The sequence below is a fragment of the Dromaius novaehollandiae genome, chromosome W (genome assembly GCF_036370855.1).
Source record: "Dromaius novaehollandiae isolate bDroNov1 chromosome W, bDroNov1.hap1, whole genome shotgun sequence".
Classification (NCBI taxonomy): Eukaryota; Metazoa; Chordata; class Aves; order Casuariiformes; family Dromaiidae; genus Dromaius; species Dromaius novaehollandiae.
In genome coordinates, this window is record NC_088130.1 from 54,664,197 (window position 1) to 54,682,549 (window position 18,353).

The window sequence follows — 18,353 nt, forward strand, 5'->3', positions numbered from 1 at the left end:
GCTTGTAGTGGGGGAATTCAGACTTTGAGAGGGCTAGTCTTAAAACACCCCCTGGACATGTCTGTCTGGCACCTATGCAGGCACCCTTGATGACTGCTTAAACTAGAACATCTAAATGCAAGCGAGTTAGACCCTATCATGAGTTTGTCGCTGAAGGTCACAGAAGAAGTCATTAGCAATTCAGGGGATGGAACAAGAGTATTTTGAACCTCAGGATATCACCATAGCTGTTGGATAAGTTTTTCTATAATGTTTGCACCTCTTCTTTCAGGAGGAAAAAAAAAAGGTACTTGGCTTTGAGAATAACCTGACTTATCTTGTGGACCAAAAGAAGACTGTTCCTTTCCCTTCCATGTATTTCTAAAAGGCCATGAAAACACGGCTAGTTCCAAAAGGAGGGAACTGCACCCATGCGGCTGAGAGGATGATGCGACTCTTTGTGAACTATTTTCTTTAGAGGAGTCCCTTACAATCAATATATTATTTGAGGAAGGAGAAAGAAGAGAATGGTAGTTTTGATAGGTGGTTTTCTTTTATAATTGGTTAGGTTCCAAGCAAGCAAGAAGCTCTTGGTAATGACAGGCAGTTATTCTTACTGTGCTGACATTATTAGAAAAAAACAAAAACACACACACACTGGAAAAGGACAAAAAAATACAGACAATGTTAAAGACAAAACCCTAAAATAGCATGTGAGGGCTGCAGAGTAAATTCATAGGCACCCTCTAAAGCACCTTGAAAACTGATCACTTAACATTTATCATTAACAAGACAAAATATTTGCCATTTAAACTGTACCACATTGTAAACTGAAACTGGGCAATAAACCATTTTTGGATGCAGCAGTAGTTTTCAGGGTTTAACCATTCCCCCCCCCCCATTCTGAGATGGATTTCCATGGAACAGAGACAAGATGGAAATTCCAGGGCTGCAGCCAGAGAGCTCAGCACAGGGATATGAACCTCAAAATGCCACAATACAGTTGAAAACTATTATCACTGTGGTCATTTCCAAGACACAGCAATAGCAGCAGTCTTTCACAACTAGATCAGTGTAATCTTTCCTGATTTAAAAGAAAAAGTGATAGAAAAACAGATTTATCATCATATGATTAAGATTAGGCAAACTTTTTTTTTTTAATAATTGTCAGAAATTCTAGGCCTTTTGTACTGCAAGTACTGTCAATCAAGAATACTGTGGCACAGTTAACATCTCTCCTTTAAAGGTGCCTATACTGAATACTGCTACACAGATAAACAGTAAAGTTCAGAGCACAAAGTACAGCTGTCTTTAATTCAACAAATCCAGTAAATAAACCTGCAAGTTCTCATGTGGAATAGACAGAAAGTTGTATGCAAAAGAAAGCACTCTACTGATTGTTGCAATGTGTTGCACTAGGGATTTTATTGGATGTTATTTATATGAAGTCTTTATAATTGGTTAAAAACAAAACAGAGATTGTTTAGTTTATTTTAAGATATCAATCCCGAAGGCCTTTGACAGGACAGAAAAAACCCCACCCTGGAGAAATTAAAAGTTCACTCTAAGTCAGACTCAGATATCACATGGATTGACAATGCAAGGAAAAAATAAACAAAACAAAAGAAAAACCACACAAAAAACCCTGATCCTGTGAATTGAAGCTTCTAAGTTGTGAATTTCTAGTCTTATTACAGTTAAGTAAAATTCCTTTTCACTAGTCAGCTAGTGGATAAATATAGCAATACTGTCGTTACTTAACAGAAGTGACCTCCAAATGGTGGGGTGGGGAAGAAGTGTTAAACTTGTTTCATTGCAACTGATTGCTAAGAGAGGTTCTATCTGAAGGTGATTCTTGATATAAATTTCAAGGGATGCTTCCCCCACCCCCCCCCTTTTTTTTTTTTGAAGGGGAACAGCAGTAGGAACATCAGCCTTGCTATCTTAAATATATTTAGCAAATGTTTATCATGTGTGAGAAATTCTTGTGGTCCCGCTACTTAGTGCCCTGTACAGACAAAATTCTCTGTGACAATCTCAAGTACAAGAGAGCCACGAAGAGCAAATAGGAAATTGAATCAGAGGAAGAGTCCTGAAGAAACAAAGATCTTCTTTTCCATCTAATGCCTGCTTCATCTAACTGAAATGACCCCAAAGGAAAAAACTTTGAGAGAGATGTTTCTTGAAGATGTTAATTTTGTTATTTAATCATGAACTTCTGTGGTAGTGGAAGAAAGAAAGTTCACCCTGAGCCACCTCAGGGAGTAAGGGAAGATGGATAATATCTTCTTAGTTATGGCACTGCATGAACCCCTAATTGCAGCTTGGTACTACAATCTGTATGGGTCCCAAATCTACACACCTTCTCTAACTGTCAGATCAACCCCCCAAAAAATCAACCCAAAGGCTGCATTAGCATGGGGACTGATGATCTTGGAGTAGTGCAGAGACTTCCTCCTGATGAGTTATTTCCAATATGAAGAGTATGCTTGCCCCAGTCTCCTTTGTGGTATCGTATCCTACCTAACTACAGCCTTGCAATACCCTGAATAAGACTGACTTCCAAGCAATGTCAAGGAAATCCATTTTCTATCTACTTTTACACATTATCATCCACCTTCTGATCTGTCTAATTACTTATGCCACTCATTGGCATAGTGTCTGAACACTCACAACAGTGCGAAGTAAAACTGAACTGAAGAGGCTGTATTGCAAGGCCTCTCTGCTGATCTTTGATGTTCCTGGTGGAATTAAGTGCAGGTATTCAACAAAGCTGCAGTCCTTCCCAGCCTGGTCAAAGGGAAGTGCTTTGCTAGGAAAGGTAAAAATTTGGTGAGGAAATGAGAGAAGCCAGCTGAGAGAGCTGGGAACACCTCTTTACTATGAGGATGGTTGAACACTGGAACAGGTTGCCCAGAGAGGTTGCGGAGTCTCCATCCTTGGAGATATTCAAAATGCAACTGGACATGGTCCTTGGCAACCTGTTGTAGGTGACACTGTTTGAGCAGGGAGTTGGACCAGATGATCTCCAGAGGTCCCTGCCAACCCCAACTATTCTGTGAATATAACACTTTATCCTGTTAGTGTTCCTTGCCATCAAAAAGCTAGTAAAAGAAAACCCTTATTCCCGTGTCATTCATTCATTTAATCCTAGCCTCACTCAGTCTGTTCACCTCCTCTCACTATTTCTTCTTCTACATACTTATGCTCCAGTTGGCTTACAACTTATCTTACCAATTGTCACCATTCATCCCCAGCTGTTAGTGCATGTCCCTCTCCCCACCCCATATCCTCCGGGCTTCCCATCTCCCTTCAGTCTGGTCCCCACTGCCTTCAACCACCTCCTTCATTCATGAAGCCTCATCATTCACTGAAATCCCTACATCCATAGCTCCAACTACCTTTTCAGGCTCTGGGTTCCTGGTACTCCCAGGCTCAATGTTAGACTGGGCTTTCTGCCTCCCAAGACAAACATAGCATTGCAAGAACAGGTATTTTTCCTGCCTTAGGAGATAACGGACTGAGCCTTTTCTCATCCTCTCACGTATACACACACAAGTCTAGATCTATCTGCTTCTGAAACTGAAAAAGCAATGCAAGAAGCAACACAGTGCATGTGTGTGTGATATACACTCATTGATGACTATGCTCTGCGACATATCTCCTCATATATTGGTGCTACTGAAAATATTTCAGTGGAAGTCAGATACTACAGGAAACATATACAGACAGACCTATTAATTACTGCTGGAATAACATGCTGTAGGGCAGGAAATCCCCTCCATGGTCTTGAGCTAAAGCAGATCTCATCCTATGGGAATACCCATTGCCTCCATCAACACTGTTTTGGCAGGGCAGGGGGGAAAATAAGCTACACCTCACAACAAGGATGTTAATAGTGAGAGTTTATTGCAAATGGATAGTTATTCCCAATGCTGCCTTTTGGTATCTTTAAACACACTCTCCAACATGGGCTGGCTAAACACAGTGTTCATTTTAATTGCTTTTAACATTGTCTGACGTTACTACTGCCAACATATTAATGCTTCATTTTATTTCATAATTTAATTCACCCCCTTCACCCAATATGTTACTGAAACTTTATGTTTGGGTATCCAAGCAAGACACACTTGCACTTTGTAGAACTCTGCTTTAAGGCTTAATTTATATAACTGATGATCAAGTGATCCAAGAAAACTTATATAAAGGTGAAAGAAGTTATCTCTGTAAAAAGCAGTGCAATAGTTTTGCAAAAGGATTACTTAACCCTTTTATCAGAAAGAAATCCATCTCCCTGACAGATTAATTCAGCTATGGATTAATTTAGTATATACTGTGCAGCTATTTCAAAAGACCTCTGAATTTTTTATCTGTATTTTACTAACTGGTTTCTAGGCTATGTGATAAGATCCAAACCAACTCCCACTAGTAACAGAACCTTTACACTGATTTCAGTGGAGCTGGAGCCAACCACAAAACCACGTAGCCGGAAAAGCACTTAGAAATGCAGGGGAAAGTACTACCAAGTCAAATACAGTTCACACTAACGCTATGTGCTGTAACCATGCAGATCTTCTCTAAGAAAGAATACTAAGAGAGGAATATCCTGTGCAAGTCCTACATAGCAAAATTTCCTAAAAATGCAAAGTTATAATTATTACACTGTATAGGAAATAATTGAACTTTAGATCTTGTTAGGAAAGATAAAGATGAGTTAGAAGTTTATGGTTGCCCAAGCAGTAGCAATCATAACTTGATTATGCTCCTTAATGATTACAAGAAGCCAGTACAAGTTCTACCAATTTCTTCTTAAAGCTTTAAAAAACCCCATGCTTTAAGCCTTCCTCTCAGAAACCTAAGAAATAAAGGCACAAAGCAATGAGGAGTATCTCCACAGGTCAAAGATGTTTAAACAAAAGTAAATTTAATTAAAGAAACATAGTAAGATAATAAATCAGAAAAAAATCTACATAATAAGGCATCAGCAGACAAGATTACTAACCTTCTCATAGGTCCAAGGCAGCAGTCCAAGAATCAGTCAAAGGTAGGCTGAGAGACTAAGAAAACAGCTGGCCTCTTTGATTATTTCAGATACTTCTCAGCTCAGGCAATCTCTAATCCCACCAATATATCAAGCTCTAGAAAACATATTGTTAAGTAGAAGGCCATTTTGGTTATTTGTACCACTGCTCTTCAGATCCACCACCACTCTTGATGCCTCCCTCCCAAGGGCTTCTATGATTACCACTGCAGCCCCCAGCTGCTGCTGATCTTCAGCACATGAGCTTGTTCAGCCCATCCAGGGGGTCACCTCACTGTTTCACTGTTTTTATCTCAAAAAGGGACAACACCGACCATTGCTTTTTCTTGTCCCAAGCTCTTTCACCCTACCATTGCTGGCTGCAGCCGTAGTGAGGGTGACATTTGCCTATTGGCATATTTGTCAAAGATTTCATTTCTGTAAATTTCCAGGCATGAACTGTGGTCTTACAGTCACTTTAATTTCAAAGCTTATTTTTTCTCTAGCAGATGTATCCTAAGCTATGACACCTGTGGCGTGGAATTGGTGTCTGGTGCAGCCTTTCACTTCCCTTCTTTGTTTACAGATATTAAGAGAGGACTCTCGCCTGTGAGACTGGTCCCTGCCCATTTGGGGTCCTCCGGTGCCTCCGAAGCACTGTTTACCCCTGTTTACTTTGAGCTGAGTAACAGCTCTAGAAAGGAGAACAGTGAGTTGAAATGTTCACATTTCTGTCAACATTCCACTTTTTTCTAACATTAACCTTCAGATTATTATTTCTGAAATAATTTTCTGGGTAATAGAATATGAGGACAAAGCATTTCTGCTAGACGCAAAAGAACACATAAATCACCTTCTTTTCACTGCTTTGATCACTTGATTCACAACACCTACAGTTAAGAGCTTAAATTCCCTATAACAGTGCGTGGAGATTTGAAGGCATCTTTGGTGATTCCTGGTGGTTATTAGCCCTGGTTTAATGACAATTCTCCTGGACCCGGCCTGGCTTGCACAGGGCCACTGAAGTGCTTTTCTGTACTAACCTGCAGGGCACTGGGTGGGCTCGTTGCCTCCAGCACAGCAACATAAGGGGTGAACACAAGACCTAGCATAGGTGCCGGTTCAAGCAACCACTTACTCCTAGAAGCCCAAAAGTGCTAAGACTCAGGTAAAATACATAGGATAGTGTAATGAATCTTCAAAAAAAAAGGACATGAAAATAAACTTCTCTACAGGAGCCAGACCTGTCCCATGAGAAAATGCTTTCATTTATAATCTCTTACAATCAAGTACATTTGCTATGGAAGTGATATCTTCCACAGCCTAGATACAATCTAATTATTCCTCTAACAGAAAATGCAACTTTTCCAACTCTTTGTCTTGGATTATTGTAGAAAAATTCTGTATTAAAATATATTTATTGATTTTTGTTCATATAACCAGTTAAAAATAGCTGTTAATCACAGCAGCCCTCTGAGTTTTCCTGGCATCATCTTAGTGTCACACATTAAAAGACTTGCATACTGACATTTACTAGGGCACATATGTAAAGAATTCAACTTGACTGGCACACCCTGTCCTTTGGAAGAGATTGTACTACTATTTTCACTGTGAAGCTGGTGTATATATAAAAGAAAGAACCACATGCATAATTTCAAAGGATGAGGTTAACAATAAGAATTTAAACAGATAGCCGTAAGCTTAGTAAAGTCAGGATTAGTGCAGACTGTGGTGGAAGTTGCTTCTAGGCTGCAGCTTTGTGGATTTTCATTTTATACTAAGAAAACAACCACACGGGACCACTAATTGTAGGTTCCTTGTTTTCTGGATCCTCAGCTTGAATCAGCTTGGGCTGATTTTCATAGAGGCTGACAACTCTGTACAGCTGAAGCCAGCAGAAGTTGTGTTGAGTGGTAGTTATGAGACAGGTCTTGAACATCTCAGGGGAGGTACACACTCAATGAGACACTCGGCTTAGAGGTTGCTTCTGTAAATTCTGGGCTAAATATTTATTTTACAAAATACTGTGGAGAAATACTGTACCAAGGAGCTGAGAAGGCAAACTCCTCGGCGTTTGTAGGGTACTCGGTATGGTAACAAACATCATAGAGAAATCTAAGATAAAGTAACTCATTTCCCTAGGGAGGCAAGGTTCAGATGGCGTGCAATAGGGAAGACAAAGTCACACATTGCATGAGGGGAATGAAAACATATTAAAACATTATCTCATTCTCTTCTGATTGGAATTACTGTTTTTTTTGATATATTTGATATATATATATGTATTATTTGAATTATTAATGAATTATTTTGTGTATCTGTTTGGACTGTTTGTTACTTTTAAAAGGATATTGTCTTATTTGGATTTAGTTAAAAATGCCAGTTACATTTTGCAGTTTTTGAAAATGAAGGTTTCCTTATTAGATGAAACATCTTGTACTGTACTAAAGATACTAAAAGCGTTTTTTGCTGAAATTTAGAAATTTTCCTTTTCTCCTTCTTCCTCTTTTGGTAAAAGAATATTTTTTGCCAAAAAAATTCTGGTAAAAACCAAGAACCATTTTCCAACCAATCTCTGCAGTATCTGGTGTATTTCTAGATGCTTAGTAATAAACAGTCCTCTTACATCATTGCTGAGCACGGCTTTCTTGCTCTGTAGCTTCCTTTTTGAACTAAATCCGTACAATTCTCCATTACAACTCGTACAAAATTCAGCTGTCAAGACAAATTTCTCACTTGAGTGGATAGATAAACTATTACTTTTCAGTGCAATGAAACAACATGTCTTAAAAGAGATGCTAAATACATACTTTGAAAAAAGTTGGCGAAAGACAGTCAGTGGAAGAGGATGGAGGGACAATGCATGCCTCTGTGTCCTTTGAGCTGGGATAACAGGCAATACACTGTTATAGTATCTATTTCTACTACTTAATAGTAGAAAGAGTTTCTTTTCAAATGTCCAACACCTCTAGCAGGTTAACCAAAAACTTTGGTGCATTTAACTTTGACTTACTGTTTCACAAGTCTTTTGGCTCCCATATATGCTTTCTTTAAAACAGTTATTTCTTTCAGGAAAACAGTGACAATAACTTTTTCACTGACTAGTAAACTAATTCCGTGTACCTTGTATAGCCGATATGATCCTGAATATCCACTGAAGACAGTTCAGCTTAGATATTCGTATTTCCTAACCCAAGTTCAGTGTTACTTTCCTAACTGTGAATAACGTGAGCTCTTGCCTTTAATTGTTCCTATGCTGTTTCATTATACAATAGAAATCTGTCTTAACCTGCAGAGATTACAACCTTCTATCCGGGATAAAGTGTACCTCAGAAATAAGAGGTGAAGTTGGCGTTGCAGATTAACAACAGTCTAATGATGAGATTAATTATAAAGGATTATTGCTTTATTATTATAATAACTTTTAGTTCCTGATGACAGCAATGGGTGCTTTTTAAGTGTGGGTAGCAGTAGTAGTATAGGGAAAGGACTGCAATTATAAGAACTGGAGTGTATTAGGAAATGTTTCTTTTCCTCAGTCTTCCAGAAAAAAAAAGTATTTTTTGGAAAACTTTTGGTTTTCATTAAAAATAAAACCAATCACTTTTTATTTTTCAACAGCTGTCAGTCAAGTAGCTTTTATCTGCATTTCTAAAACTGAAGATAAACATTTCTTCACAAAAAAAGTTATCTCAAAAATATTTTTTAAAAAAATAAAGATAGGGAAAAATGCATCATTCCACACATACTAAGAAACGGCAAAACAGTGAATTTTACCCCCAAATTCATCAGTTTTCGTTGTAATAAAGTTCCTGGTGCCATTTAAAATATAGAACAGAGGTGTTTCCTATGTTCCCATGGACATAATCCAGAATAGAGTTATTGATGCCATTATAATTATTTTAGATTTGAACTAGTGTATCAGAAGGCTGTAATTCACATATGTGATGGGAACTATATAAAGGAATAGTTTCATATCATCATATATGTGGCCGTTTCACACCCAGTACCTCCATTAATCTGAATAGTTGCTCCTTATTTACATCTAAAACACAAATCTTGCCTAAACTTTGCAGTCCCGATGATAAAGCTAAATTCTGGCCTTGCAATGTCCAGATTAGTTCTTACCTGAATATACGACAACTGTATGCGTGCAGCCATGGAAAAATTTAGCCCCAGACTAATTTTGAATGTATAATATTTCTAAAGAAAATACTATGAGAATGTGAAAGCAGAAGAGAGAATTTCAAGCAAGACCTGAATAAAAAACAGCATTTCAGCTTCAAAGATTAAATTTTAAACTCTTCTCCAGTTATTGAAAATTCAGAGGGAAATTCAGCCTATATATGCCAATTATACTAGTGTTACAATTACCAGGAGAATATTACTGATTATGGTGTATGGTGGAAATTTTTTTGTTGTTTGTTTTGTTTTTTTAATAGTATGCATATCAGAACAGTCTTTTACTTTTTTTCCAAAAAATATTTTGAAACAACTTCACAAAGGACATGCTAGCATATCAGTGGCACAGAATTGCACCTTCCAGATGGTTGTTTTCTTGACTCAGGAACACATTTATCTCAAGAGAGTTTGCACATGCTTAAGTGATACTTATAGTCATACAAAGTAGTGCAAGATCAGCCATGGCACGTGTATTTCTCCACTACAAATGTTTTCTATTCAGTTGCAGCAGTAAATATTGCTGTAACAATTCTCAGGGCTGTGGAGCAACTGCAGCACTAATTAAAAGAGGGCTCCTGAAAGGTTCTTGCAATCAATAGAAATGACTCCTACAGTCTGTTATTTAAACTCATACTTGTCAGTCCTTTGGCTTTACTCCTGCTACATGGCAAAATATCTGAATTCTGAGAAATTAATATTTTGACATGTTGCTGGAAGAAGGAAATTTTCAAGCTGGTAGCAAGGTAAAGCACTTAGGGTATTGCTAAGCAATGCATTGCTAGGATTTTTGAATATATTACAACCCACAGTTTGGCATCTCTCCTCTCTCTCTCTTTCATCCTGATGACAACAGTATTATAGAAGGGTCTTCTCCTCCAGCAGCTCAGATGACCGCACACGGTAAAACAAGCCCTTGAGAAATGGGTGGTAATGATTATCACTAGCTTCACTGCATAACCTAAAGGCACATGGCATGTCTTTATGCAGTAAACAATTGATGCGTTTCAGGCACAAGAGACACTACAGAGATCAGTAGAGTAATTTTTTGCACGCAGAAATATTTATAAGCAGAGACTACTCCAAAATCTCTTTTTACTGCGCTAAAATGAGTGGGATTTGCATATAACTTTGGAAGACAGAATTTGCTGCAATGTGCGTGTGATGGTTCATTGGTTCTTTTGGAGTTATGTACATTTGACTCACTGTCATGTGTCATATGGTCACTGCTGTGCAATAGGTGTCAGGGTCTGACTCGTTGCAGGGACAACAGAATAGCTGCCCATCGGATGATGAGGAGTGCAAGTAAGATTAAGCACCAGATTTTGCTTTCTTCCTGGAGGGAAATTTTATAACCTCTACAGTCTCAGTAGAGAAAACTAGAGTCAGGCTGTGCTATCTTGGTAATACTGGTCAGGAGTAGCAGGTACCAGAAGTAAGGCGGAATGAAAGCTAGGTCTGGGCCCTGCACGTCAGGTACTGCCTTTGACTCCGCTGTCGTGCAGCCAGCCTCTGGCTGCGAGCAGAGGAGTAAAGGCGCTGATGGAGAGCATTTAACTCCCCTGAGAGGCAGAGGCCTCCTAAAGAGTTTGTCACAACAGTCCATCACTGCTGTGAAATGCTAACATAGCTAATGGACTTGCAAAAATACATGTGTGCTGTTTTGATGCTATGGCCTGTGGAACTCCCTCAAAGGAGCTACATCTGCAGCAGTATAGATGGAACTGGGCCAGTTTCACTTATTAGCTCTCAGGGAGTGTAAACCCTCTCACAGACTCCCAAAGAAGTGTCTTTTCCATCAGGTAGTCAGCACTAAAGATAAGCATCAACATATTTCCTTAACAGTTCTTCTAGGAACAATAAATGGCAATGAAACTGCAGAATGAAATGCAATTCTCTATTGCTGTGTTATTTAAAAATTTAGTCTCACGGTCCTTCACAGGTCCTGAGAATCCATGTTGCACACCAGAAGAAGTCTTTTTGAAGTGCTTAAGATAATGTATTGTCTGAATGTTTTGAAGCTGTCTTGAAATCTTCCAGAAGAGCGTCAGCTTGTATATTTTCTTTCCAGAAGTTTGAAACACTAATATCCATTTGTGTTTCTATAATATTTATGTTCATATTTGTATATGTTAGGAGTAAAGTTCTAAGAAATTTTTGGAGTTATAGCAAGGGGCATAATTTTCTTTCATTGTGGATCCTGCTTGAATCTTTCATATTATTTTGCACTCTAGCTTACATGCAGTTCTGGTCATATCTGTTTCTCCTTGTGTATTGCTTCTCAGCTACACAGCCACACTGGAGCAAATTACTCCAGTTACCTAATATAACAAGATTGGGTTTGCGTATTCATAGTCCTGGGAAGAAGGGTAGATCAGAGGGACAACAAGTGCTGCTTATTATGAGAACAGGCATCATTAAACTGATGACATCATCATACACAAACACAAATAAACTAATCAACTGTTCTGAGTGAAAGCTGCAAGGGTAGCTGGAGAGACTTTTGCATCAGAAGAAAAAAGCAAGAAAGCATTAATTTTCATTGCTGGCACGTATCTGTCTTATGTTTAAAGCTGTAGAAGGTATGTGGATATGTGATACAGCCCGCCCTTTACTTTTTTTAGTTTGCATTTAATTCACCATGGAACGAATCACATTTTGGCTATAAAATCCAAGAGAGTATTTGCTCTAGAATAAAACACATTTCAGCAATATGAACACTGTAACAAGCCAACAACTCTCTTTGTAAAACTAATCCATGGATTAGTCTAAAATTCCTTCTCTGAACTCGAATATAATACTAAACCTTTCTCCGCATAATGATCTACACTACTGCTTCATCTCACTCTCACCACGTGCCCAAGCATGTGTTCAACATGTTGAAGTGCCCAAATCAGGCTAGCCCACTGGGGACTGGGGAAATGATTTTAAAAACTAAACCTTGGTAATCACTATTATCCCATATCCAGAGTGTGATCCTTCAATATTAGGGTAATATGCCTCGGTGGGGAAAGTGCATTTCTCGCAGTAGCAGTTCCTCCTGTAGCAGAAGGAGGGTTAATTACCTAGGAAGGAGGAACTAAAGCACTGCACCTTCTGGATGTGATCCTGCATGACCCTGTAAGCACAGGGAAGCGTCGGGTGGAAACCTCAAGCATCTTGTGCCTCCCCGTGGTGTCAGAGCAGGCTGGAGCGAGCCCGGGGATGCTGGAGAGGGGGAGCCGCGGCTGAGCAGCACCCTCGATTCTTTGGTCCTTCCAAACTGCCTCCAGAAATGCTTGAACAGGAATAAAAGGAGACAGGCTAGGGAGGCATAACTGAGGAACAGAAAAATCCTGCAAGTGTATTCTGTAAGCATTTGTCTCCAAGCAACAGAGAGGGCCATATAAACTCTAATCAACGTATTACTGTAAAAGCTCCAAACCGGAAAGTGTTTGGCTTAAGGAATAACTATCTGAGAACAGTAGAAAAATACATTAGGACTGTAAAAATGCTAGCCTTGCATGTAAATTAATCAAAAGTCTAGGACCTTGGATATGCTCGCCTTGTGACTCATACAGTTCAGCATAACGTGGGCACACAAGGGATACCAGGGAATCCCTTATTTCAATGCTATATGTTTAGGAATGGCCAATGGCACTCAAATGAGATGTTACTATTCAATCTATTCTAGACTTTTGTCTAATTTGCCCATTCTATTCTTCCTGGATTTTTTCATATCTCTTGATTCATTGCTAAGAGAGTCACACACTTTTACTTTATAGATCCTTGGGGTCCTCCTTATCAGTCTTTATTCTTAATTCTTTGTTCTTAGCAATGTAATGAATGGCTAGTTTACACTAGCAGAGGACAAGAGACACACACGGACTCATAACCATATGGTACAGAAAAAAATTGAGACCATGCTTTGTCCTGACATTCCACATGTAGACAGAGAGATGACAATAGCATCAGATACTGAAATACCAAAGCCCAGACTTGGGCAGGAAAATGGTGAGCGCTACAGAACTGCTGATGATTTGCTAGAGACCTATTTCTCCGACTTGTACAACTTGCTAACAGCAACTGAGGAAACAGAAACAAGGACATCCAATGATGTATCAGTTTTAGATAGAAAAGTAATAATCTTGTCATCACTTAAACAATGACAAATGTGTTATCAGCTTGCTGAACACCCCAAATAGTCTCGTATTAGTAGAGCAGTACTTAGGCTTTTAGTTAAGATAAAACAGGATTTATCATTTTAATCCAAAATAACTTGGAGAAAATAGAAAAACAACCTGCTTACTATTTTTGTTGTATGAGGCAATAAACAAATCAAGCGTCAGTGTTTGAGCTCATATTGTAGCCACTCAAGTATCTGATTATTGCTTCACAAAATAATGTGAATACCATTATCTGATATAACCGCCTTGTTGTTAAAGTAGTTAGTAGGTTCTGAATGAAATCTCAGTAATTGTTCCAAACCTCAGCTTGCGAAAGCCAGGTAGAATTAACAGCTGAGTCTCTCTCAGGGCCTGATATATGGAAAGTGTATTTTAATTGCGAAGTTTTGTAATGGAAGTTTAAGGCCAGATGCCTGGAGGCCAGTAAAATAGAGACTAGAGGTGTTTAGGAATCCCATTAGGAGTCTTACAGACTGGAGAGCTGGGCCTATATAAACCACACAGATTTTTCACCAGTTTAACCTCATTGTAGACAACAGCATAAATGAGAACGATATCTTTCTAAAATACACCACTGAAGTCAGGGTTAATCAGGGTCAAGGTTTTTAAGTTTTCACAGGATTTGATAATTACAAAGGCATGTCATGATCTTGTATCATTTTTAGTATAGTTGTGTAGTGTGTAAACAACCATCAACACATTAATTGTAGAGATACCATTTGCCAAGCTACACTTCTATTTTTATGACAAATGTCTTTCAAAGAGATTTAAATGTATAACCAAAGACATCTACAAACAGAGCTAACATTAGAGGTCTGACAGAATGCAGCTCTTCAGGACTGAGCAATCTGAAATATTTCAAACTCTTTTCAACTCTTCTCATCAACTCTTCTCAATAACGGGCTCAGAGGTAAACGTGCCTTACATGACATCCCACCAAGAACACCTTGATCTCCTAGAGAAACCTGGATTCTTAACTACAGATGAGCCTTTTTAATTCACTTTTGACCATGAATTCATCAAAAATAGTGTTCATGGGACTGAAACTATTGATGAAAGCAAGATGAATTTCAAATAAATGATTTTGATTAGAAAAGGAGACATGGAGAAAAATTTGAAATTGTTGCAAATGAAACATCTCTTTTCAACACGTCTAAGGGAACATTTTCAATTTTTTAGTTTGAAGTAACAGCATATATTTACGAATTGATCCAAATAAAAAAAAAAAGAAAAAACACAATGTTTTATAAAAAGGGCTAAGTAGAGAGGCGATTAAATGAATCACTAAGGTTGTGGATGTGAAAAGCATTTCACACTGATTCAAGATGAAATTGTTGTTTGGAAATGTTCCATTTTGTAAGAAATCAGGAAAATTTCATTTTCAGTTTCAGCCAGACAGATCTCCCCTCTTCCTTCCTCACCCTGCAAATTTTCTCTTTGGCTCTGAAAGAAGCCCCAGTAGATTAGACAAGACAGATTCTAAATGTCTAAGAAATGAATTTTGAAAATGGGATATTTAGGTGTCTTTAAAAATATACCTGAAATACTAGATTGAACAGCCACACCACAACATAGTCATGAAAAGCACATACTCTACTTTTCAGTGTGTAGTAAAACTACAGCTTCTGTATGCTTAAGATGAATTCTGAGTACTATATCAGTGTTAGTTAAAACATTTTCAGGTATAAGGGAGTGCAGCCAGGGTTTTACACATAGCTGTAGGTATGACTGAGCAAAGAAATTGCTGTTATTCCTGAGCATGTCCAATGTTTAAATACCGAGACTTCCTGCAAGCACTGGATTTGCCATGCACACCCGTGTGTCAATGTACCGCACCTGTGCAGCCCCACCACAGACAGCAAAGATTTGTGCAAAGGCAGCAGGATTTCTACTGTGTTACTGGCTAGTTCAAAATTAGTTAAATCTTGGAAAGAACATTAATAGGATCTCCAGAAATTGATTTAGAGAAAATAATTTTAACAGGATGTGATTAGCAGGTAAAATGCTAAATTTATTATCTCGTATGCAACATCATCCCTTCATCTGTTTAACCACAGTTAACTCTGTGAATGGCAGAACGTAATTCTTATGAGATAACAAAGAGTTTGCTTGTGCTGTTTATGTAGCAAGCTAATGCCCCTTTAAATGGTATACACTTCATTTATTTTTCCTTCCCAGGTAGATACCACACATACTACATCACACTTATATTTGCATTTTTTGCTGCTGACCCTAGGTAGCCTATTATGCACCAAAAAAAAAAAAAAAAAAAAAAAATCACAAATGATTTTCCCAAAAGGAAATTGTCAGTGAAGAGAAAAAGGATGTTCTAACAGTTAAATGTTGGTTTTCTAGGCATATCACACAACTGCCATGGAAAGATTTTAAAGACCTACTAGCTCTGCCTTTCCACCTTCCGCTCTCCTTTCGGATGGCTTTTCAAAATGGAAAGTCCATTTTGATCTGCAAATATCCTTTGCTTTGCAGGTCTGTGAAGAGTTCCTCCCTCTCACCCCTCTCTCCTCTCCCGCTACCTGCAGCGCAGAAGAGGATGACAAAGAACTGTTAAGAATGGGGGAAGGGAAAGCAAGTTACAGGTAGTCACCACCTGTGTGTCAGAATCAGCCCGAAGTCGCAAGCCGTGCTGGGTGCGCTGATTGAGATGCCTAGTCACAAGCGCTGCAGGGAGTGCAATCCCTCACATCTCGCTGGCTGAGCTAATGAGGTTAGGAAGAAACTTTTCTCATGGGCCCATTGCTCTAGAAATGCCAACTTCAGATTTTTTGTGCTTGCCCCTGAAGTGTTCACCCCTGCTCGATTTGGGTTCTGTTGCCTGAGCCTGTACAGAAATTTCTGTCACCCTGCTTTAACTAGGCAGCGCGGGGCGAGCGTGGTGGCACACCTCCAGCAGCCGCCGCAGGCACCGCGCGCCCGTTCTGCGCCCGCGCTGGCCTGCACAGCTGGAAGCTGGCTCCTGCGCAGAAGCTGTACAGCGGTATTAGGGCACCGCTGCACCTGAACTACAAAGTTGTGCAGGAGACAAGGTACATTACCTTGGGCTTGGTGGCATGTTTATGTGAATTCAGGTTTTCCCGACCAGATCTGGTTTGTGCCCAGAGCGGGGGTGTGAAATAGATCCGCACTGTCTGCACCCACCTGTGTCAACCCACCCCGAGCCTGGCCTTGGAGTGGGCGTCAGTTCCATAGTGTGGTACAAGGCTGTCATTTCACCTAATGGTACTTTATGGGGTTGTTTCTGTTTTGTTTTCAAGAGTCAGAAGAAGAAGCCATTTCTCTACCAGAATTTACAAATCTAGTCAGTTTTGGATATTTGGATGCTCTCTGAACGACATCAGGATTTTATCTCTTCTGAGTGGAAGTGTTGTCAATGCAAGGAGACTGACCCAGAGGCTTAGTCTAAAAATATGTTATTTGGGAAGGGCTCTTGATAGAAAGAAACTGTTTGTTGTGGTTAGTTTTCCACTCCAGATAAAATCTTCAATGGTTTGTTGAGACAGAATCATAGCTCTGCCAAGTTTAATGACTCAACACCCTTGAGAAAGCTGAGGAGATATTGTGACTTTGGTAGTGAAGTAAATGGGTTGATTGAATCAACACGGATACGTATTTTCTGTTCTAGGGATACTTATTGGCTTTACTGTTAATGTATATTAATTGTCTGCTACATTATCTTCTACTTTCAAGCGTCACGAGCTTTGTCACTAATGCAAAATGCAGCTTTTTTTAGAGGCTAAGCTCTTCTGCCAGATCTTAGATGCATGTTTACACACTGGAAAAAAACTATTCAAGTAAATGTTGTGCGCATATATTAAGCATTTTTTCTGACAAGACAAGACTCATCTTTGAACTTTCGAAGTCCAATTATTTTATGCTTATGCTCCCCTATCACAAAAGGTAACTATTTTGCAAGCAGCAAAAGCGTGCATCTCACTAACACTTTGATCATAGAGGAAAAAGAAAAGCTGAAGTGATCTCCCTTGAAAGCAAAGTACATCAGGCATGAAAAATTCCAGAAGATGGATTTTCCCAGAAGTTCTGACAACGCAGGGTGAGAGTTTCAATTATAAAACTGCCTCTGTGAATAGCAGGTGACAATTTGATTCTGATATTTCCAAGTTGCTGTTAGAATATGTTAATTCACAAAGAGTTTTTGTCTTTTGGGCAATGAATAAAGAATTATAAGATTACAGAAGTGTTAACATAGAATATCATGGTAATAGTAGTCTTAATACTGTAATCTTTGATATTCCTTGGATCTTTTTGGTTATATCATTTGACTGAATTCATTCCCCTAAGGATGCTGAAATGCAAAAGGTTTACCTGCTTTCAGGAAAGGGTTGAACTTTGAGGGAGAAGGTTTGTGAAAATATCTCAGACAACATAGCTTGAACATGGGAGAGACCCATTTTTCCCCTTCAAGTGATGGCATATATATAAATACACACATCCAACACTGTGAGCGCATCACAAGATTTTACCTGGAGGAGATCTCAGGGGCTGACACCAGCCTCCCTGACAGGTCACACAAGCTAGCTGGATAACTAAGACAACAAAGGTATTTTGAAGAAAGTTTTGTTTGTTGTTTTTTAATGAACACTGCCACAACTGAATTATACCCACACTGTTAAAAACAAAACAGAACAACCCAGTGATTCATGTTTTCAATCTAGAGAAGCCAAGCTTTTTGACATTTACATTTTTTCAAAGAGGGAAAGATCTGGAGTGCAACTATTCAGTGAAAATATTCTCTGCTGCTACTTATTACTCCATTTTCAGCATGGCCTTCACTGAACATTACTGGCTTGTCACTAAGAAACACTGATATATGATACCCAATTATATTACTGACATTGAATTTTTACTCCTTATCATGTTATAGCTTGCTTGAAGACAGCTCCAATTTCATTATGAAGGCAGTAAGGCTGGCAGCCTCTATTCAGTAGCTTTTGCATTTTAGTTACAGACTGAAGTCTGTATCTTTTTACTAC

General features: G+C 38.9%; 1 long non-coding RNA gene across 2 annotated transcripts in view; it reads left to right on the forward strand.

Annotated features, from left to right (window-relative positions):
* LOC112992467 (uncharacterized) overlaps positions 1 to 17,620 on the forward strand; it is a 35,646-nt gene extending 18,026 nt beyond the window's left edge. Inside the window, exons 4-5 of one of the 2 annotated variants that reach the window (XR_003261535.2) lie at positions 5,586 to 5,708; positions 15,832 to 17,620. This is a non-coding gene — a long non-coding RNA (uncharacterized LOC112992467). The remainder of the gene's footprint in view (positions 1 to 5,585; positions 5,709 to 15,831) is intronic. The other variant, XR_003261536.2, reaches the window with a different exon arrangement.
* Positions 17,621 to 18,353: the final 733 nt, after the last annotated feature.